This window comes from Cyclopterus lumpus, chromosome 4, assembly GCF_009769545.1.
Source record: "Cyclopterus lumpus isolate fCycLum1 chromosome 4, fCycLum1.pri, whole genome shotgun sequence".
Lineage (NCBI taxonomy): Eukaryota > Metazoa > Chordata > Actinopteri > Perciformes > Cyclopteridae > Cyclopterus > Cyclopterus lumpus.
In genome coordinates this window covers 15,571,811-15,594,683 of record NC_046969.1, presented here as the reverse complement: position 1 = coordinate 15,594,683, position 22,873 = coordinate 15,571,811, and the positions used below count along the sequence as shown (strand labels likewise).

At 42.3% G+C, this 22,873-nt stretch overlaps 1 long non-coding RNA gene across 1 annotated transcript; it reads right to left on the bottom strand.

Moving 5' to 3' along the window:
• LOC117729645 lies at window positions 1-22,196 on the bottom strand. The gene is made up of 4 exons (XR_004609381.1): window positions 21,907-22,196; window positions 11,232-11,333; window positions 2,972-3,061; window positions 1-556 (listed from the first exon to the last, which is right to left on the bottom strand). It is a non-coding gene; the product is annotated as an uncharacterized LOC117729645 (long non-coding RNA).
• Between the last annotated feature and the right edge of the window lie 677 nt (window positions 22,197-22,873).

The following is a 22,873-nucleotide window of genomic DNA, read 5'->3' as shown; positions in this document are numbered from 1 at the left end:
GAACTGGGTTGAATATGAAAACTACGTGTTAAAAAAGAGAAAGATGAAAAGAACGTCCTTTATTGTTAGCTAATTTTTATTAATATTTAAAGTTCTTTACCAACACAAACATTGTTATTGCACTTTGCTGCATATGGGTGAAACAACTAAACATAAATCTAAATAAATCCTGTTTTAAAACCTTTTTTATGAGATGCTGGGCTGAAATACACGCCTCTAATGATTTCATTATTAAATGCATCGCTGCTGCTTCTAATCAAATATTCTCTCTCTTTCTCTCCCCCTCTCCCTTCTCAGGAGGGGGAGCACATTCCTGGCGAGTGTGCTGTGTGTTGTTGCTCTGCCTGCAGGTACAGACCGGCCTCCTCTGTCTGCAGACATCATACCGCGACGTGATCTGTTTAGCTGCCAGACTTAATGCTCACCTGCTCACGCGCCTCCAGCTCTGTGTTTGTGTGTGTGTGTATGTGTGTGTGTGTGTGTATGTCTGTGTGTGTGTGTCGACTTCTTCCGCCTCCTCACAGCTGGAATGGCGACTCCCTCTTTATCTGCTGCCCTGCGATTACGGACACACACACATACGCACACACACACAGAAAGATTAACTTTTACAACAAGTCTTCTAGCAAACAATTTGCAGTGAACAAGAAAAGACACACAAACACACACTAGGACCGACAAGCTGGATGGGAAGTAACGGGGCTGGTTAAAGTAATGGGGGAAAGGAAGTGAGTATTGAACGTGCACTGAGACATGGACACAAAAGTGCCTCACATTTGCAAGGATTTATCAAAACTAGATATTCGTGTTTTAAACATACTTTCCCATCTAATTTCAATACATTTGAATCTGTAAAGGTTCTTTGTATGTCTAGGGCCTCGATTCGCACTGAATTGTATGCCGAGCGGCATATTCTGTTGTATATTTTTTGTTATTTCATCCTCAGGTCGTCACGCCACTGACAGATGCAGGCTGACGTGTACAACCACGCACACACACACACACACTTGAGCTGGAGGTGGCCTCCCGCCAGGATGACTATATTCATATTCATCACGCACACGCTGATTAGAACTGACACACAGCTGGAAAAAAAATATCTACTGGTGAGTAAATCAATACTTCATGGGCAAGCTGCTATCCTAAAACCATTATGATGAAACTCTTTTTTCACCTGCTCTGCTGCATTAGTCCTTTTTTTGTGTGTGTTTACCATCGAAAAAAGATACTCGCATTATACATTTAACAAAAAGGCAGGGCCATTGACAACAGACAAATACAAGTGGATGTGAGAGAGACCGGCAGATATTGGATGTAGACCAGTGGTGAGTAATGTCATGAGAGAGGAGCAGACCGGGGAGAAAAAGTGAGAAGTGAATAATAGCCAATAGGCTGGGAGAGCGACAGGAGCGAGAGATGGAGGAAGAGTGCCACACACACACACACACACACACACACACACACACACACACACACACACACACACACACACACACACACACACACACACACACACACACACACACACACACACACACACACACACACACACACACACACACACACACACACACACACACACACACACACACACACACACACACACACACACACACACACACACACACACACACACACACACACACACACACACACACACACACACCAGACTTTGCAGGGCGCCAAATAATAACCTTCCTTGTCATTATCATCGCCCAGCCAAGCGCTCTCCACTCCTTTTCCACCTCCTTCCGTCTTCAACACAATCATTGCCCTATCGTTTACAGTGTGCTGTTAAATGGGCACATCAATAAACACATCCATTAGCGGTGCAAGTCCTTTCCTCTCTGATTCTCAAGTACTTTAATAGCTGACACACACACACACACACACACACACACACACAAACACAACACACACGGCTATTTTATGCATTTTATTATTTTTCTCAGATCAGACTGCCATGCTGTTACGCTACACTTTTCAAGATAAATGTTTTATCAGAAAACATATCAATGGACTTAATGTTGGGCCTAGTTTGTTGGTGCCATTACTACCATACCTCATGATGACTAGTAACGTCTTCCACCTTTGAAACACACAATCAAAATGTTAGCTCTTCTCCTTGGTTTTAGTGGATTATTTTTTTGCATACCTCAACGTGGATATACATACTGGAAGGACCATCCATCCATTTTTATTCAAACACATCATAAAACACACAAACATAAAAGTTCACTAGGATAAAAATAAATAAAAGAAACAAATCAATTCACAGAGTCCAAGAACTGCATTAATACTTTGTTAACCTCAGTGTGAACTTTAGTCACTGTAACTTTAGTTGCAAATTAAGTATGGGCAGTTTAATGAGCATCATAATAAACCTTGAACCCTTCCACAACAGAAGCGGACTGAGAGAAAGATAAGACGAGAAGGGCAAATACAGCGAGTGAAAGGGAGGGGAGCGTTCCCACAATGCCGCCTCACACACTGTAATTTCAGCACGCATGTTGTTTTTTGGATAGAGGGCGAAGCAGGATGCTGGGAAGCCTGGGAGGGGCACAGGGGGGGGTTGCATAGGGGGGGTTGTGGGATACGTGGTTTTGACTGATGGAAATAGAAAAATGAAGCAGTCTTTGTGCACGCACACACACTATAAATGGCATGCATGACAGCAGACAATTCAAAATGAAAATGAAATTGCATAAATTAGGATTTGTGCCAAAATGAGCCATCTAAATTTGATATACATTCTTTTCATGGACTATTTGCTAGCATACAGCAACAAACACATTTTTAGAGGTTACAATACTGAATTCAGCTAAGTTCTTTTAATTTGTGAATTTAGAGCATTTTGGAATACAATAAGTCAATTTGTCTTTACAATTACTCAGAGGACAACATAGCAGAGCTTATTTCCTCACATTTACACCATTATATTATCCCCCAAACTCGGTGGTCTGATTCCTACCTCGTGTGGAGTGAGCTGGTACACCGCAGACAGACACTCGGTGCCTTTGCATGTGTGTGTGTGAATGCAATGCGTCCTTCAAGTCTGGACCTGGACAGAATTCAAACAGAGGAGAAGCACAAGATAAATTCAGGTGTTGTTTGGTAAACCACATTATTACATTTCACACGCACTCACGCGGTGATGTGCACTCACATTATTTCACAGCACTGACAGATGTGTAGAACAGTATTAGCAGTAATAAGTCTGCACTTTCATGTCGTATGTACAACAGACCGACTCACTCACGACCCAATTCCTATTTAGATTGTAGGTGGTCTTGAGAAACAATGACAAGCAGCTGTCGCGTGCTTCATGTGTGTTAACAAATGATTCATCTAAAAAACAAACAAAAAAGTTTGGAAGTAGGTGGTTTGAAGAAAAAATACTGTGATGCCTCAAGAACACTAAAATATGGATTCGGGCTTTTAAGCCACTTTGCACTAAAACATCCAAGTGATTGTGTGTTGCGATCGATGGCTGTTATGTCTCTTCTAATAAAGCTAACACTTCACTAATGTGTTTTATGTGGCTCCCTTAACACAATAATGACAGCACTGACTCTGATGTATTGTATAGGAGTGGTGCCTACAGCACGTGAAGGCTAGAGTGATGTGCAGTAAGACAGAATGAGTATAACATATTAAGCTGACTAGATGCTATTCAACTAAACCTATCGTTGATCTACTGAGGTTTTGTGCTCTTTGAAAAGCTAACATTGCGCATTTCCTGATGCTATTCTTCTCTATCTGATAAATAGAATGGAAAAGTGGAGCAAAAAGTCCATTTCAGTCAACTGTGTGAAAGTCTATATATTTAAATTTCCTCAATTGTTCACACTTCACTTTAATGTTAAATACAGTGAAATGGGGCCACGCAGGAAAGCTGAGGGAGAAATTAAACATTTTATTCCTCATCTCGCTGTCTAAAGCTCCACTCTGTTCAATTGCCTGCATCTGCCACGATATACATGCAATTTAATATTCATGTCTTTCGTGGAAATGTATCCTTCGACTACTGCTCTTTTCTATGGTATGTTTCTTCGTAATATTTTTCAACCACCTCTTGCATAATTTCTCTCCAACCTCTCCATTTCTCCCTCATTATCTTTGCCCTCTCCCACTCCCATCCCTCTTTTTCTCTACTCCAGTAAGCAGGGGCTCAGTCATTACGGTCCCGGCACGGAGCCTCCAATTTATACTCATTAACAGATCCATGTGTTTCTCAGTACATTGAAAAAACAAAAAAACAAAAAAAACAGGACCACCCACATGTTTAGGCCCCCTCAAAATATAAGGGCAACAATAAAAGACCTGTGTTCTCTCTGCCGGTTAAATGAGCCAATTCACAGGAATGAAAGGAAAGAAGTTGCAAATAAAGGACGGGTTGGATGGTACACTGGGTGTTTGTGTGTTAGCCAGAAGACGCCATTAATCAGGATTGAGTGATTGGCCGGCCTTGCAGTTTTTTTAACTTTTGGACAAAAATAACTTTTATGTTTGTTTGTTTGAACATGTGTCAGAAAAAAAGTGTGAGCAAGTTAGACGTGTCAAAGTGTCATTCATTCCGTATTCAGCATGAGTGTTATATACAATGTAGAGCGCTGTATCAGAAAAATGACAGAGCAGTTTGCTTCAAGTCGTACAAAACTGGTGCAAACACCTCATTTCTAGTCACACAGGTGATGGTTTTCTCTACTGATTGCTATAGATAATGCAGGGTCAAGACAATAAACCCAGCAAGAATTGATTGAACACTTCCTTTCAAATTGGCTAATTCTGTACTTGTGGTCTTACAAAAACGTTGCAAGAGTTAAGAGTTTAACTCCCACTGGGCCACCCAGGGTTGACATGGAAGACACTAGCAGACATCCCATCTCCTACTCTAGCAGTCGTCTGCTCTCTATGGGAAAATACTGCAGTTAGAGTTTTGACAAGGGTCCTTTGAGCTAAATAAGTGCATGCAGAAAAAAGAAGAAGCATTCATGGTCTAAATGGGAACCATATATGTCTAGTTTTTTTACAACTCAATACTTAAGTAAAGACCAGCATACAACTGTTAAATGTTTAGATGAAGGCTCCCAAATGAATAGGCTGTTAAACGTGGCTGAAGTTGGTTCTGAGATGAAATGCAGAGTGCACTGACACACAGTTGTTCTTTGTAGAGTAAAGGAATCGTGTGTGAGTGTATGTCTTCCTCTATGAACGTCAGAGGCTGCTTTGATCAATTTAAATGTCTAATCAACCAACATTTGCATTTCTTTTATGCCTGAAAATACTATTTTCATTGATCTTTGTGCATCGCCAGAATATTCTATGTTCTTACTATATTGTGCCTGTTTTTCATAAAACTAGCACAGGCATGTAGAGCTAGACCACCCAGAGCAGTTGCCCAAACACTCTCCTTACTTACAAAAAAAAAGAAAAAAGAATGCACTCGTCTTAATTATATCCATCCTCTGGGCGTGTCTTTCTGCCCAAAACAGACATCTGAGCCACCCACCCACCAACCGGCCACAAACCTCACCAAGGCCTTATGGAAAGAACTTTTTGGTGAAAGCATTGACCTAAGATGGAAATAAACCTATTCAGCACTGAGGATTTTTTATTTTTTTTACAATATGTTTTTATATTGTTTATAGTTGGATTATCTCCTCCTGTAACCTGACACTAAACCATCACAGACTTTCAAAGTTCCTGCAGAAGTTCTGATAGCAAATCAAGTGGGAATTGTTTATCATATCAAAAGACGAGGGATGAAATACCAATAATATCCAAACCTGCACAAAGCCACAGGCCCTTGGATGAAAGAGAGGAAAAGACAATGCTTGACACCCGCACGCTGTAATAAAGTGGCGTCTGCTCCAGGGAGGAGGCTGTTGTGACTGCACCGTCTTTTTTATGATCTATAATTTTCAACTGGCAGTGTGCGAGGGGGAAACCTATTGATGTCAAGAGAGATAGTCTACACAGGCAGGACCCCAGCGGCTATCTGACAGACAAATCCTCCCAGGGCTTTGATCCTCTGCCCACTTCTCTCTCTGTGGTTTTCTGGCCAACAACTGTGATGTTTAGCTGAAGTGCGATGAGATTCCAAACCTCCAAAAAAGAAGGAAAAAAAACAAAACAAAAAGGCACACTTGCGCAAAAGAGATAATTGAAGATGGATGAGGCTAAACATAAACAAATTGGTCACCATGCCTCCTTCCTAGTGTTTTCAATATTCTATCCACTAAGGATCAAGGGGTTAATCGGCTTCTGTTGTATTTTAGCGGCGATGGTATCGAAGGCCATTTGTTCTAAGCAGTGAGGCTAATGACCCCGTGCCAACCCTCGCCGTTTGGCCGGGGAAAGTTAAGTAACCTCATATATTCTCAAGGGCTGAGCTAATGAGAATGAGAATGGGAATTCGAGCTACGGTCCATCATCTACTTAGGACCCAGACAGCAGTGCCTTGTAAACACACACATACACACAGCAACACCCTATGTGTAGTGTGTTATCATCAATTAGTCGATACCACATTCATTCTGAGACTTTGGTCTTTTTTTATACTGTAAACAAGGAGTTTTATCATCAAGAGAGTTGGCAGCGGCCTTTGACCTTTTAACGGCATTTGTGTAGATGTTGTCAGTCTCCTGGTATGCTTTAATTCACAAAACATTACAAAGATGTAATTCTAAAATAAATTCAATATAACACAAACATGTGTAAAAGCTATCATTCCTCTGGATAATGGTTACTTATATAATGTCATTTTATGGAAATAAACAACCATTAATCTAACATGGCTATAAAACTAAACATGGAAAAAGGAGTTTTTCCATAACTTAACATAAAAGGTTCTTCATCAAAAATGAACAAAATAAATGAATCGATTGCAGAGCTCCGTGCTCTCGTTAGCATTAAGCTTGTTGAAGCATCGGCTACTTTAAGTTGCGGCCACATATGGAGGAACGCAAATGCATTTTCAGAGGAGGTATAGCTCAGTGGCCGTTCGGGGCTGAGTGAACATTGCAGTGATGTGATGGCGACAGGGGGTCCACTCCTCTGCCTTTATTCTATTCAAGTCCAGCCTGTCTGCTTCTTTCACTCCTCTGGCACGCACACAAATATGTATGCATGTGTATGTGGAAACAGAGAACGGGTACAGGAATAAGTACCTTACTGCACTCTGCGTGTGTGTAACGTGTGTCTGTGTGTGTCGGTAATACCTCCAATGGCAGACTAATGATAGGTCTTATCGACACCCAGCAGTGAATGCAGGCCTTTGTCTCCTCTCGGGACGCATTATGGAAAGCTTCGGGGGCTGCTGTTGACTCTTTTTCATTCTCTCACCCACTGATAAAACCCGGCACAAAAAAGGCAACTGTTATACAGCTCCTGTAGTTTGGCAAGTGGGGACACAATACACCCCTGTGCCTCCGCCATCAAAATAAGCCAAAGTTTGGTGCACGGCTCATGAACTCAGTATAAGTCACTGACAAAAGATAAAAAATTAACACTGGAATCGACATTTTGGAATCACAATGCCTGAAATTACCATTCATTTTGTCATATACAGCGCATAGGGCGACTGGATGTGAAGGGAAATACAGCAACAACCAAAGTAGACTGTTTAAGACTACAAATTGCACCATTACAATATACAATGATATTAACGTGCAATAGCAGGGACATTATGGCATTTATGCCGCATTGTAATCTGTTTGAGTGTTTGAAAAGTCATGTCATTAGATATTAAATTGAGACACCATTGTTCTTTTATCTGTGAGCTATTCTGGCCACGGATACAAAGCTCTTGACATCTGGTTAGCCTTAATGTAAAATATCTGGATGTAGTTAAAGGCTTACATTTTTGGCACGGACCAGTTTCTATCTACTATCTTTTATGATTTATGCTCCAAAATAGGTCATAAGTCTGTCACGGTTTTCAAATTGATGTGTACAATTATTGATATTAATGGCTTTTCCATTGCAACAAGTCTGCAGGTAAAGTGGGAATAGTTAAGAGTGTGTATGGTTCACGTTGTAAAAGAATGAAGCCTTTCTCTGCCTCTACAGACTCGGTTACTGTGCTTACTTGAGGGTTAAAGTTTGGGGTAAGGTCCCTTCGACAAGCAGTTTACGAAATACAAACATTTTCTTTTCTATTGATGGCAAGCGTTACTTATGAAGTTTTTAAGAGTTCAGCATTTAGCTCCTTGGGGAAGCATATACATTTCTATGGCTGTTTCCTGCGAGTCCAAAAAAATTAACCCATTTCTCTCTCTAACTGTGTTCTTTCTCAGCTCTAATTTCAAGAGGAATAGCATATTGCAAGTGCATTGCAATTTTTACTCTTCACCGTCCGTCTTTAGATTTTCCCCCTTATTCCCTTTTCAATCATTCCCTATTCCACTTTATTTCCCAGCCAGATAACTCTAAGGGGATCATTAAAATACAGAACTTCCTGCCCCTATTTCTTGTGTCTCTGCATTTCTCTCTCTGTATTCTTTCTCCACTTCAATCTTAAGCAAAATACAAAAATATTCTAACATACAGCTTCCTCTCATAGCAATCCAAAAGAAAGCCCCAACGTACAAGCAGAGAGGATTTAAAGACCTGATTTAGTAGGCAGGTAGAATCAAGACCCCCCCCCCCCCCCCCCTCTAATTCCATCTCCTCTTGCAGCACTTAGAGAGAGGCTAATTTAGTGCAGTGCTTTATGACTTTATAAAGACATTCGAGGATTTGCTACATTGGCACTCATGCCCACTTTCTATTTACCACTTCTACAGTAACTTTCCCCTTTGTGGTTATCTCTCGTGGATAATACTCTCACGCTCCTACAAGTCTTTTGCCGTTGCATTTTGTTCAATCTGTGCCCCCTCATGCTCATCAAATCCAGTCATTTTGATAGTGCCGTGGCTTCAAACTCAATAAAAGCTCTCATCCTAATCTTTAATCCCAGTGGTTGGTGGGTGTCTTTGCCGAAGGGAAAAAGGCTTCGATAGAGGAGCAATCTGCTGTTCTATGCTTTCCTTTGTGCGGACACAAATGTTACCATTTTTCGACACTTGTCCATCAGGCTTTTATGCCTGCTCCCCAACTAAGTATGTCCCCATCCCCCTCATCATTGTAAACCGCTGTCCATCATTTGCCGGTTATTTTGTGTGAGCGTGAAACTGACAATTACTCGCTCTGTCCCTCAGTCCTGCAGCGGATCGATATGAGTCGACGGAGTGACTCATTTGCCTGTCAGTATGTGTTTTTTGAAATATGAAACTGTGCGACACATTGTGGCTTCAGCTTTGCAACCCTGTCTCGGTAGGCACAAATGGACACCTAAAGAGAGCCGTGCTACTACTCGAGTCCTGCAGCGACTAAAGCCAGCTTAGACAGACTCGGCTGCTCCTGAAAGACCTTCTTCCTCCAGCACAGAGGGCAAACCCACTAGAGAGGAACAAGGGGGGAGAAGAAAGAGCAGTGGCTTGTCTGGACACTTGCTTACAACATCCTCCACTTTTTTCCGTTCTTTCTTCCCCAGAATGCGCTTGCATCATTTGACCCGTTCCAAACACAATGGGGTTGTGTATGTCGATACAACTTGTGACTCCACTAATCCCTTTTGGTTGACGTATTGCACATCCATCAAAAGAATGATGAAATATCAAAGCATTTTTCGAGTTTAAAACCCATTTCAATTTAAACACTGCTTTGTCTCGTCCAACTGGGGTGATTTGGACATAGATTTAAATTGTAAGGAATTCTAATCATTAAAATGTATTACTTTTGGCATCAGACAAATTCAACAGGGGATCATTTCCCATTTTTAAACCATCCCTCTGCATCCCCACCACCCCCATAATCTCTTTCATCATCCTCTCCTGTCTTTTAAAAAGGTGCAATGCCCTTTTTTGGTGGTTGTGGACTGCAGAAAGATTGGGCCACGCAACAGCTGTGTGAGTACTGAGCTAGAGGGAGGTGAACATGTGAGAACAGACAGAAGATTGTACGGTTTGGGCTTAAAGTAAGTGAGTGAGAGTGGAAGACAGAAAGAATCCCATGTTGCCTTTTGTTGTAGCGTGATAGTATTTAAAAAGATGATCCAATTCATGGAATTTTTTCCAGATTTTGCCTCTCAGGAAAGAAGGAAGAACAAAAGAACATCTTTAGAAGGTCAGCTTTCATAAAAAGGAAATGGAGGATTCTGAACATGGCGCCTACGATAATATTACTAAAACCACAATGATAATAATACAATAAACTGTCAATTATTTATATTTATGGAAGTATAAAAAGGGAAAAGCAGAAATGATCTCCTGCATGAAGTGCACTGGACCTCGTATGACTAAAAGCAAGAAACCTTGGACTGAATCTAAAGGACTTTAACAAAAGAAAAAACCTTTGCTATCGTAACCTCTGGTGGAGGGTTGAGGGGGAAAAAGTCTCATCAGAAGGGAGGACGACAAGAACTGAGAACATTTTCCTTTCTCCTCTCTAACCATCCGTCTATCTGTGTGCGGTGGCAGCCGTCCTGGATATGCCTGCATGGTAGAAAAAATGATATTCTGCTGCTTTCAGCCTCACAGAGTGAGAAGATTACTCTCTGAGAGACGGCTCGCTTTGAGAACCGGTGAAACAGGGAAAACAATAAGGTGGCTCTTTTCCCAGTCACTACGGTGTTTTTGCCTTTTGGTTATGCTTTTCTTAAAGGTAATGTTTTTATTCATTTTTTACTACCTGCATCTGTAAAATGTTGGACTTTTTAAAATTGTAATGGATGCTGGCAAATGTGTTTCAACAAAAAAAACATGGATGGACTAAATCTGTGATAATACAGGTGGAGTTTGTGTACAATCCACTATTAACCAGTCCCACTTTGTGTCATTTCTGTATTTCGAAAAGACATAATCATATAAATCATTAATTATATCACCATACATAGAATGATGATTGCTGGTGGCTTCCTCTTCAGTACAGAGACATGAATGTGAGTGGACGACAAATATCGAGAGAGACTATTGAGAAGAAGCATGCAGCAGGTGACTCTGCATGAAGGTTCCTTTCACAGAGACTCACACACAAACACAGATGTACTCAAACACACACACGCATGCATGCACACACCAAACCCAGCCCAAGTACACAGCTGACTCAGACAATCAGGTGGAAGGGAAACAGAAGACAGACGGACACACACACGCACACACACACACAATGTATAACAAGGCTCTTACCTCTCTTTTATTGCTCGTCTTTTCCTAATTTGCTCTTCTGCTTCCCGTGCTTCCCTCTGCGGCGAAGGCGCTCGTTCGATTTTTTTCTTCACGTGCCAGCTCCTTTCAGAGACAAGAAAAAAGACAGAAAATGGAAATAAATTACCAAACTGTTAGTACCAGAACCAGAAGAAAAAAAATATATATATATACTATATATATATATATATATATATATATATATATATATATATATATATATATATATATACACTATATATATATATATATATATATATATATATATATATACTATATATATATATATATATATATATATATATATATATATATAGTTATTATAACATTTAAAGTAAAGATATATTGTATTATGCTGTATTTCATCCCACTCGTTGGGTGACTATTTTAAATACAACAGTTGAAAACATGAGCGATGCTGAGCCCCAACAACCAGTGTTGTATTTGCAGAGTGGTGAAAGATTGCTCAATGCAAGGAGGAATGCGGTTCAAGTCGGGGTCAGGGAGCACAGACGAGCAACCCCTACTTGACAAGGCAAAAAAGTAGCCATTGAATTATGATTATTATACTCCTTTATGGCTACATGGTCACCATTTACAGTTTGCAATGTGTCCATTTAAACATTCAAGTTTTGTTTGCCTTAGTTGACGTTTTATTGTCCCACTCGGAGAATGATTTCATTTCGGCCATACTGCTTCGTACATTGACAGGGTGTGTGTGTGTGTGTGTAGGTGTGTGTAGGTGGTGTCTTACAGTGCACTGATGAAATTGCTAACAGCTGTGACAGCAGCCATCGCACACACATACACGCTTTTCGCCCCATCTCATTTGTAGCATACAGCTGCACAGATAAAGCATGACGGTTAAGCAAATATTGCACAATAGCCAAGAAACAATGAACTATCTATCCCCTCCCTCTCTCACAATCACTCACACTAACTGCAGCATTGGTAAGACTGTGTGTGTGTGTGTGTGTGTGTGTGTGTGTGTGTGTGTGTGTATGTCTGTGACTAGCACTGCCTGTCCTCTTTATTACTGTGAGCAGAACAGACACCCCTGCTCCCCTCCCATTCATTTTAATCTCTATTCTTAATGATAAACCTTCTCAGTCTCGCTCCGTCTGTACCCCTCCACCCGCACCCCTCCAGCCTGGTGTCAACCCTCCCTCAAAACCCCAGTGAGCCAGAAACAGTGCTCCCTTTGTTTCCCCTTCCTCCCCCTTCTCTCTTCTTGCCCCCTCGTCCTGCCCCGGACGATGCTGGTTGTTGGGGACGGAGGCATGCCTCGACAGGACAGGGGATGGAGGGAGGGAGGGACAGGAGAGAAGTATGGAGGGGGAGAGTTAAAAAAGTAGGGGCCTTAAAGTCCTTTTTCCGTCATTCCTTCTCTTCTCGCTTTCATTCCATTACTTTTTTGGCCATTCAGCACCACATGAGAGGTTCTTCTCAGGGTGTGCTTGAGGGGAGGAGTGTGGTGGGCTTGGGGGGACTACACCCTCATTGAACCCACTGACTCCGTTGAGTTGAAGAAAATTGTTTGCAGAGGACTATTTCTGGTTTGCTAATTTTAAACACCAAAGTAAAGATTTGCCACTGCTAGTGCAGCAAACCCAGTTCCCTAATAGCATAAATACCGCTCTTGTAATGGAGCCTCGGGCATTTTCTCATTTGGAAGTGAGGGAGACAGCACAGCAGAGCATTGCCTCTTCCCCTTTGGCCAAAAAACACGTGTGCACACACAGAAACATCGTGGCAGCTCCAAGGCAATCGGATCATTAACCCCAACTAATCTAAATACATTATGTTCAGAGACAATGTCTGACCTGCTTAGGCCCACGCACAGCCAAGCCATGCTAATTCATTCTGTCTCTGTGTGTGTGTGTGTGTGTGTAAGTGTGATATGTTGTCTTTATAAGCGATGACACCATGTGCGTGGCAGCACTGCTGTGAATGTCATGTCTCTCAGTATGCATGTGTACCTTGTGTGTCATGGCTGCCCGTGTCTACAGTGTCTGCTGTGACAGACACTGAGACAACATGATAGAGACGGTGAAAAAAAAGAAAAGAGCACGAGTGCTCATGTGTGCGCCCGTGCTGCGGCTGCCAGTGATGCAGCCTTGATCTAGACTCCTGCCTCTCCCAGACACCCCGCTGCGCCTGCTTCATCAATCAATAGGACAGATGAAGACAGACTCCTGCCGCGCCGCCAGGGGAAACGGTGGCTTGCGTGTGTGCCTTTCTGCATGTAAGGAGGCTGAATGCCCTCAGGGAGAATGTGGCAGATATGACGCAAACCTTCAAGCCCACACAGAGATCATCTACACTAGATTTGCTTTCTTGTACCACCAGATTTGCATATAATTATTTATTTAGCTGTGTTTAAGCCCTAACCTCCTACCACCTCTCCCGCGTCTCAAAAGGTGTCACGAGAAAGATGTTTCTGTGTAAGCAGAATTTAATTAAATTCACAATTTTCTCACCTTTTGAGGACTGGGTGGTGGGAAGTGGTGCAACTAATTTTGGAAGTGTTTAATATCTGCCAAAACCCTGTTGAGATTTAAACTGCTTCGGTGCCACATTCTCCCACTTCTACAATGTAATACCAGGCAAAAAAAAGCACGAAAGGACATATTTATGTTGGTCAGATGAGACTTTCACCCTAACCCAGGAAAACACACACACACACACACACACACACACACACACACACACACACACACACACACACACACACACACACACACACACACACACACACACACACACACACACACACACACACACACACACACACACACACACACACACACACACACACACACACACACACACACACACACACACACACACACACACACACACACACACACTAATTACCTACTCCCTCACCACCAACAGACACAAACAACTTAAAACCCCGGCTATAGAAGATTTCTCAAGGGTTTATTTTAAAATATCTTTAGAAAAATGGTTTTAATATACCTTCAGGCACAGTCAAATGAAGTGGAAAATACTAAAGCTAAAATCTTACACAGGCCGCTGCTGCAGATATGATCATTACTTAAAATATTTTTTTGTCAATTAAAAACCTGAGAGACTCACACAGCTGTACGTTCATACAAGTCACAATAGGATTCAGGACACCCAAACTTGGACACATTTACATTTTTGCTAACCTTTATGGAAATATGGTTAAGCTGGAGAAGCTTTGAACCTGTATGGGTGTGTGCTTTTCCATTAATAAAATGTTACGTTCTCTAAATCCTCATTATGGAGGAATACGGGCATGCTTTTAAGGACACCTTTATTTTAGCTGCATTGGATTTGACACCTGATTTGCATAAAACTGTCCTCAAGGTGCAGTGAAATCTAGACACTAAATCAATTTAACAACTTTTAGTGAAGAAATTAACATCACAATTGTGAATGTAACTGTGCAGAAATAGAAGGAAGCTAGATGTGGGTTTATTTTGGTACTGGGAAGGAGGAATGCGAGCCATTTCCTGGTACTCCAAATGGCCAAGTGACTTAAATACAAAGCCACAGAAACGTTTTCCCTCACTGCGCTTAAAAAAAAAAAAAAAGTGTTATCAGTCATCGGGAGGTTTTGCCTCCTCAGTACGCAGCGAGACTGCGTTTTGTTTGTCTTCAATGTCACTTGTGATATTTGGCCAGGGCTCAGTGCCCTTTTTGTTAGCCATTGTGCGGAGATGAATGAATCTTTCTTTCAAATTTCATACAGAGATGCACTGTGTGAAACTACAGAAACACCTTTGAGACCAAGAAACTGAATTCTAGACTCTACGAGCAACAGGAATAAGCCACCATTTATATAAACTGATATGAAGCAAGTATTATGCCTTGATTTAAAGATACGTTATTCTATACGCATCTATGTCATGATATAGTCGTGATGAATTTCAAGCATTACTTTCTTCTTTAACGGGTTATGTTTGAAGATGCTTTTCAACAGCCTTCACACATCCAAATAATTAGTGATAGCATTGTCAGAATGGGCAACAAACAATGCTTCACTGTTCAAATTAGGGAAACACGATTTCTCAGGCTAGCAATCATAGATTAGCAAAGATGCGCGCTGCGGCTGCAAAGCATTCTGGTTTATTGATGCGTCTGCAAAGAAATGAGCATCACTTCCTCTTCTGGAATGGAATTTCTCTGCATGACTGTTGAACGTCAGTGCAAAATGCGCAAGCTCGTTTTGAGCGACTCATTGTGTACAGATACATCGAATGTGTTTCTCCCCGTCCTCTCCTATTCTGAGAACATCCTCATTCTGCATCACATTTATGTCACAAAGTGATCTGCGGATATGCAAAAGATAAAAAATATGTGACTACAGTCGCTGTCGCTGCTTTTAAATAGTCATCATCTGCATTACACGACTATAATAAAACACATTAAAAGGTTCAAAACAAGTTGCTGAAAAGACATGAAAATCCTGTGTCAGTTTAACCCGAGATGCCCTGATTGCATAGCCACATTGTGTGATTTGACATTGTACCGACGCCTGACGCTCAGACAAAGAAGCCGGTGCAGGCCTCGAGGGGGCAGATGACAAACACTCCTAAACCATGGCCAGACATAATCCCCCCCTCCACCTCCCGCCAAACCGCACAACAAACGCACAGCGGAGGGGGACTTATTCAGAACATATTAGGGAGGTGAAGGAGGCCAGGCACTGAGGGACTCTCCCTACTCAGCTGTCCTAATATCGGAGACCCCCTGCCCACTCCCCTTCCCGCCTACAAACCTCACCCCACCCCCTAATGCATGACCCAGACACATCCAAGAGAGTTTACAAGAGCGGGCGGCCATGAAGTGGGAAAGCTGACAAAAATAAACCCTCCCCCCGGGACCTGTTGTTTAATTGTCCATCTTCTTGGTCCAAATTAAACAAGCTTGAGTGTATTCAAGTATCTATACAGACACACACCCCTCCCATTACAAATGTCCCGCTTTTAACAGACTGGCACGTTCCATAGAGTATGCCATTGATGCAGAATGATGAGCGAGACCCCATTGTCTCATTATATTGTCTTCAATTAGGCAGGAGATGATGGGAGCCAATAAGAGAAGCATTTGTAATCATGAGCCTCCCAAACTCATGCTGAGAAACAGAACTTCATTATGCCCAATGGTCCTTCATCGACGATAAAAAACAGAATATGTGTGATTCGTTCTTTCAAGGTTTTCAAGCTTAAATGGCTAGGAAAGAAGTGAGTCACAAGGAAATACTGTGGGGGAGTCCTGAAACCGAAAAACAACAGATATGGGTAGAGGCCAATCTGCTTTTGTCTGAAATGGCTTTCATCCTCTTATAAGATGTCCTGTGTACTTACCTGAACTCTCATCCACCCCTCAAAAGTCAGAATCAAGAGGGTTGCTTTTGAAAAGAGTTGCTTTTGAAATAAATAAATACATTGGAAACTGTGCACTGAGCTACTTTTTCCAGGGATGAATATTTTTTATTTTCAACACATAAAAGCTCGGCTCCGAGAACAGAAGCTCTGGCAGCGCCGGTGTCAGCTCAGAGCCATCTGTAGAAATTAGACTTCTTTAAGAAAGAGAAAGAAAAACTCGCATAATCTGCATTTACCTGGAGAGCGTTCACCTGAGAAACGACTCTAACCCGACACCTCGCCGGCTTTGTAGCTCACCCTGCCATTTAAAATCGTGCTCCGCAGTGGCTATTAGGCTTTGATAGAACTATCCGACCGGACAAATACAGCTTTCAAAAAATTGTGCAAATGATTTCTTTTCATCTGGGATCGCGGGGCTTTTGTTCCACCATTTCTGACCCCCCCCCCCCCACCCTTCTTTCCTCTCTCCTGACGGCACAAAGAGCTAATCTGAGACAAACACTCGCACCAGCTCTGACACATTGACAAACCAAAACCGGGGTGATTTTCTTTTCTTTAAATCATGTAAGTGAAGCATGAGGTAAAAGCCATCATCCATGGAGGACAACAGAGGGGTTAGAGAAATAGCTGCGTATTTTCTCCCCATACACGCTGCGGGGATTAAATATTATGCTCCCTTTTACCTTCAGCTGTTCTTCCATGTGTACAGTATCAGAGAGCGACCAGATAGATGCACACACATTTGTGTTTTTCCCATTTGCAGATGAAATCAGTCTGCGACGGGTGCCAGTCGGAGGGATTCTGTCAAGTCGAGCGGCCCCGGGGCCAAACGACCTTTCCTGCAAGGCCCCGCTACCTTATCTGATTCCAGCAGACGGGGAGAGATGATGGCCATGCCAGCCAGAGCCTTTGATTTTTTAAGTATATCCCTTTGCTTACACACTGCTTTATTGATTGCCAACAGACCTCATAGGGTTCCTCTGCGAAAAGAGCACTTCGAGAATGCAGCATTTGTAATATGATCTTCCAGATGAAGATGGCAGAAAGGGGGACAGACACTAATCCACCTTTTGGCCCCGGTCTCGAGCAACATCCATGGTGATTCTTCTGGATCGCCCCTGTCCAGTTTGTCATTGCCTGAAGCGCAGATCATTCCTCTTTTGCCGACTTTTCTTTTTTTCTGTTTACGTGGACATTTATCATCCACAAATCAAATTAAGCGCATTCTACAAAAGCAGTCTGTACTGTATTTCTACCGGACTTTTCTGCAGCATTGATTTTTACTTGATTCATGATAGTTTTGGACTGCAGGCTAAATCTCCATGTTGAACATGAAGCATCTGCCTTGTCACTCCACCCAGATGGCAGGAGAAAGTATGTAAATTGGTTCATTAACCTTACAGTGCTTAAAACCAGTGGGCCATGCAGAGGGCTTGTTCCATCCGGGGTTTCTTGTATTTTATTAACGCCCATTAATGGCATCGGGAAACTTTCCCTAATGGCCTGTGGTGGTTCGCTGTGAAATTATCAAATACTGTAGTAATTATACATGACATCCCTCTGATTAACACTCTGTGATTACTGCGCCGTGTCAGATCATCTTTTTTCCCCTCCGTTTAAAGACAGTCATCCATTTTCTTGGCGACAACATATTTCAGAGGAAGAAAAGGAAAAGAGGCCTTATGCTACCAACCAATCACGCAGGCTTGGATCCTTAACCCCTTGACGATATGACGGCAGGAAGAACAAAAAGCAAATGGGTGGAAATATTGAGAAGATCTGGATTTTCATTCAACGTTCCCCCCCCAGTGCTTGTGTGGGAAATTAGCTTTCAGTGTGTGTGTGTATGTCTATGTGTGAGCTGCCAGCAGTGAGGGCTTGCACCTGGAGCAGGGAGGAGCATGCAAGGGGTCAAGGGTCACTTTGTGGGCTAAACAGGATTGGAGTTCTCCATCTTCCTAAAAAGGCAAGACAACCACTGCATCGCACAGCATAGGCCTTTCACACAGTCGTTCCTTCCCTTCTCTCCTTCCTCTCTCGTTCACCTACTTTTCTTTTCTCCTTTGGAAAGGCGCAGTAATCCATAATCCACTCAACTATCAGCGGCTCAATTATCCCTCCCGTTCACCCATTTTCTCCCCTCGGATGGAGATTCAAAAACAATTAACCTCTTCACGGCTGGGGACTTTTCCCAGGAAAGGGCACAGTGGTAATTGAATGACTCCACCATTTACATTCCTGAGCATGACTTCACTCCTTCACGCATAAATCTGGTGACCGTAAATCCTAATCTGTGGCTTTGTGATCGTCCAATGTCATTATCATTGATGTTGTATTATCACGCTATGAAGACAGTATTTTACTTCAAGCGGGATTTATTTGTGAATGTTTACATAACACCCTCCTGACCTACTTCAACCATAATAGAGTAACATCGTTTATACTCAAACATGTTGACAGATTAGTGCTTTAGAAAATGATGCCTCGATTGAACCTAAAATAATAATTATTCTCGTTTAAAATCTCAGTAGACAGTGCTATCCTATGGACTCTTTCACACCAAGTGTCTATAAGCTATGGTGCATCCCCCCACATCCTCAGCCTTCAATAAAATGTTGTCTTCTCCCCCTTCGTTATGGAGGGGCCTCCTATTCATCTCCAGGTAGAAAGCCTCAAAGTGTAGGAGGGAAGAACAGCTTGTTGCACCCATTGAGCTTTTTTATTACTTCCCCCTTCAAAGTGTGGCAGCAGAGGAAGAGAAATCCACAATCTCCTTGATGCCATGATACACAGAAAACACACAAAAACAAGTGGCAGGATTTTGTTTGGAGCTCTGTGCAAATTTTACTGACACAAAATATAATATCTAAGAAGAGATTACTTGGTTGAGGGTACAAAGAGAGCCCAGCTGTTAGGGGATAATCTTCTAACAAACAAGTTTATAAAAAATGGACATCGTTGACAAAAACAACTCCTAAATGATGATGCTCTTTCGACGAGGACCGAAAAACATACCACACAAATCTGTTAGTTCAGATTTTAACTGTGTTGTCGAGCAAAGATGTCAAACAAAGACTCCACTCCAACCAGCCAGCCATTTTCAATAAAGCGAGCTAGCTTCTTATCTAGCTAACGCAGCAGCTACATGATGTAATCCCCGACCAACACACGTTGAGAAGACAAATGTCTTGAAGACAAATACGTCCGTCGCAAAAAAATCAACATATCAAAGCATTTTTACCACTTCTAATTAGTCATTTATATTTAATTTTGCTCGATTTTAGAAGCCACATCAGCTTAGACCTGAACTCAAAGACGCCCACCGTCAGAGTCGAGGTGCGGCATAAAAACCTCCAGTACAGGGAAAATGGACTCTGAGCAAAAATTATATTTAATGTTTATTTTTTTTAAGCTCCTGTTCATAACTAATGGGATATTTATTTTATTGACCCTAATTCCGAGGCAAAAAACACACAACACGGAAAAAAATCTGAACAGCGAGATACGCGTCGTACAATTAATGTTTTTTTTTTTTTTAAACAGCCAAGTAGCATCGCACATAAACCCAGATAAATGAACAAAACCAAAAACATGAAATAACTACAGGGATAATGGCCATACCTATATTCTTGCAGAGGCTCGCCAGAACAGCATAGCTGAAATCTCACTCTCTCACACACACTCACACATACACAAAGAGAGACACACACATGCACAAACACACACACACAGAAGAAGTCTTTGATGTTTCCTCATGGGTGTGTGTATTGCAGCTGTGTGAGTCACCCACACTCCATCCAAGATCCACATAGACTACACGGTAACAGTAGCAGTGGCGATGAAACTGCAACTCTGTGCCACACACACACACTCACACACACAACATAGCGTGTCTTGATTGAGGATGGAGAGAGCAGAAAGAGGCACGGGCAGTGCCAGCCAGACCAGCATGCGTTAAAAAAAGAAAAGAAAAGAAGAAGCAGAGAAAGAAAACCTCAAACAACTGGCTGAGCTCCAGACGGCCTGGAACTTCTCTTGATCATTATGTCTAGCCTTCAGGTGTCTGGGGTCAGGCCGACTGTAGGTGGTAGTTAGGTTGAGGGCGGTGGGGGGGTTGAGGGGCTGGGGGCTGGGGGGGTTGAGTGTAGATAACACAACAGCCAGACAAAGAGGAAATAAGAGGGCTGCCTACATACCACCAGCATCAAGGAAAGGTGGGTGGGAGGGAGGGAGCAACATGAAGGGTTATAGAAATTTCATTAGACAATACTTTGCCAAAATTACTTTTTGTATCGTTTTCTTTTTTTTCTTTTTTGTTGTCAGCTCCCCTCCCTTCTTGCTGCTCCAGAGCGCCGCCTCAGAGAACGGGGCAGACAGACTTTATAGGTCCTAATTAAAGCCATCTGAAGCCTTTCAGAACATCAAATGGCTCGGTCCCCCACTCTTTCCCTCTGATTGCGCAGAAATCACAGAAAATCAGAGGGCAGATGTCGCTTTGGCTCCAAAATGTACATTCATTTTGGAGCATCCCCCCTTCCTCCTCCGCTGACACCACTACCTCCTAATTTCCAAAAAATAAGAAGTGAAAGACATGACCACATTGCGTGCCTGTCAAATTCACTGCCTTTGGAAATAAACAAATGTAAATGTTATTTATTTATTTATATAAGCCTGATCTAAGTGTACACTTGGTAAAGGTTTTATTTATTTAAAAAAAATCTTAATTATTTATTTATTTGTTGTCATATGTTGCATTAGTAATGTCACACAATGGTTATGAAGATCCACCCTTACCCTGTCCGGCGGGTTGACTTGAAGCCCTGTTTTAGTGCGCTTCTCCCCCTAATTGTTTTCAGTGAGCCGTGTGGACCGGATGAACGCTGGCTGAGGTCAGCGGGTTTCCGTGTGCTTTTTTAATCTATATTTCATTCTATGGCGCTGCACGCACACGGACACGCATCCACAATGAGAACATTCACTGAGACGCACTACGAATGTCGAGCGGACAAAATGAACTTCGGACACCACTCGAGCATCAAGTGCATTCAAATGTGTTAAATGATAGAAGTCTATAAACCGTTTTCAATGTTTAATCCGTCTTTGAATGTAAACTGAATACGAAATGACAGAAAGGAAAGCACGCGGCGCAAAAGTGACACATGCACATACATTTAATAGTGAAGTCAACTACAAATAGGACTACTAGTCTATGCAATGACAGCAATAAGTGAGCGATTATAGAAGAGTGGAAAAAAATTTAACATCGCGCTACTTACGATTCATTTCAATAACTTCTGGGCGTTATTGTCTCGGATCTGCGCCTCTTCGGTCGTTTGGGCGCGGAAAAAAGTCTGTTCCTCCCGCGGAGAGGACTCATGGCCATCGACCGGCTGGTCAGCTTCATCTGATGGCGATGCGGTTTGCATAAGAGAACACCTGGTTAGTTCTGCCGAGGACAGTGGACGTCCGATTCCGCCGGTGTCAAATCTTCAGTGATGCCCGCACTCGCCGGGGACAGAGATCTGAGAGCAGAGGTAGCGCACAGAAAGGCGTCACGTGAGCAGGGGAGAGGTGCGCTCATTGGTCCAGTCGGGCATGAGGATAATAAGGCTGCTCTGTGCGCCATTGGCCGAGAACGGGAGCGCAGGCGCCTCCTCACTTGGCTGTGCGCAAGAATGCGAGTACGCGGCACTGTTCATCATTTCACCACCCATGGGGGGGTGGGGGGGGGGGGGGGGGGCAATAAGAAACAAAGTGTTCCAAAGATCTGTTTTTTTGTCATCTACGAGTTACACAGAGGGCAGCGTAGGGAAATGCAAGCATTTTACCACTTCTCTAAAAAAAGAGGAATGGGTGTCTGGTGAGTCTTGCATATCAACTTTTGAGTGACTGTTAATTGGCAAATGTGGGCACTTATCTAAATTATGCATAATTTTATCTTGACGTTTCCAGCAGAGTGCAACAATGAAAGCAACACGTAAAACGACCGCAAGCAGCCATTAATAATGTGGCAGTTTGATACATTGACCATGATAATATTATTTCAGTCAGTCGACCTTTGTCCCTAATGCAATTGATTTTCAAGACTTTTATCAGTGGTTTGATATTTCATGAATAACACATTTAATGTTTTACTATGAAATATTGTTCTGTTTCCAAACACTTATGCATAGATGTATCTGATGTCAATGTGATGGAACAGACATAACACTGCGATCGCATACATGATATCAAGAATAGAGC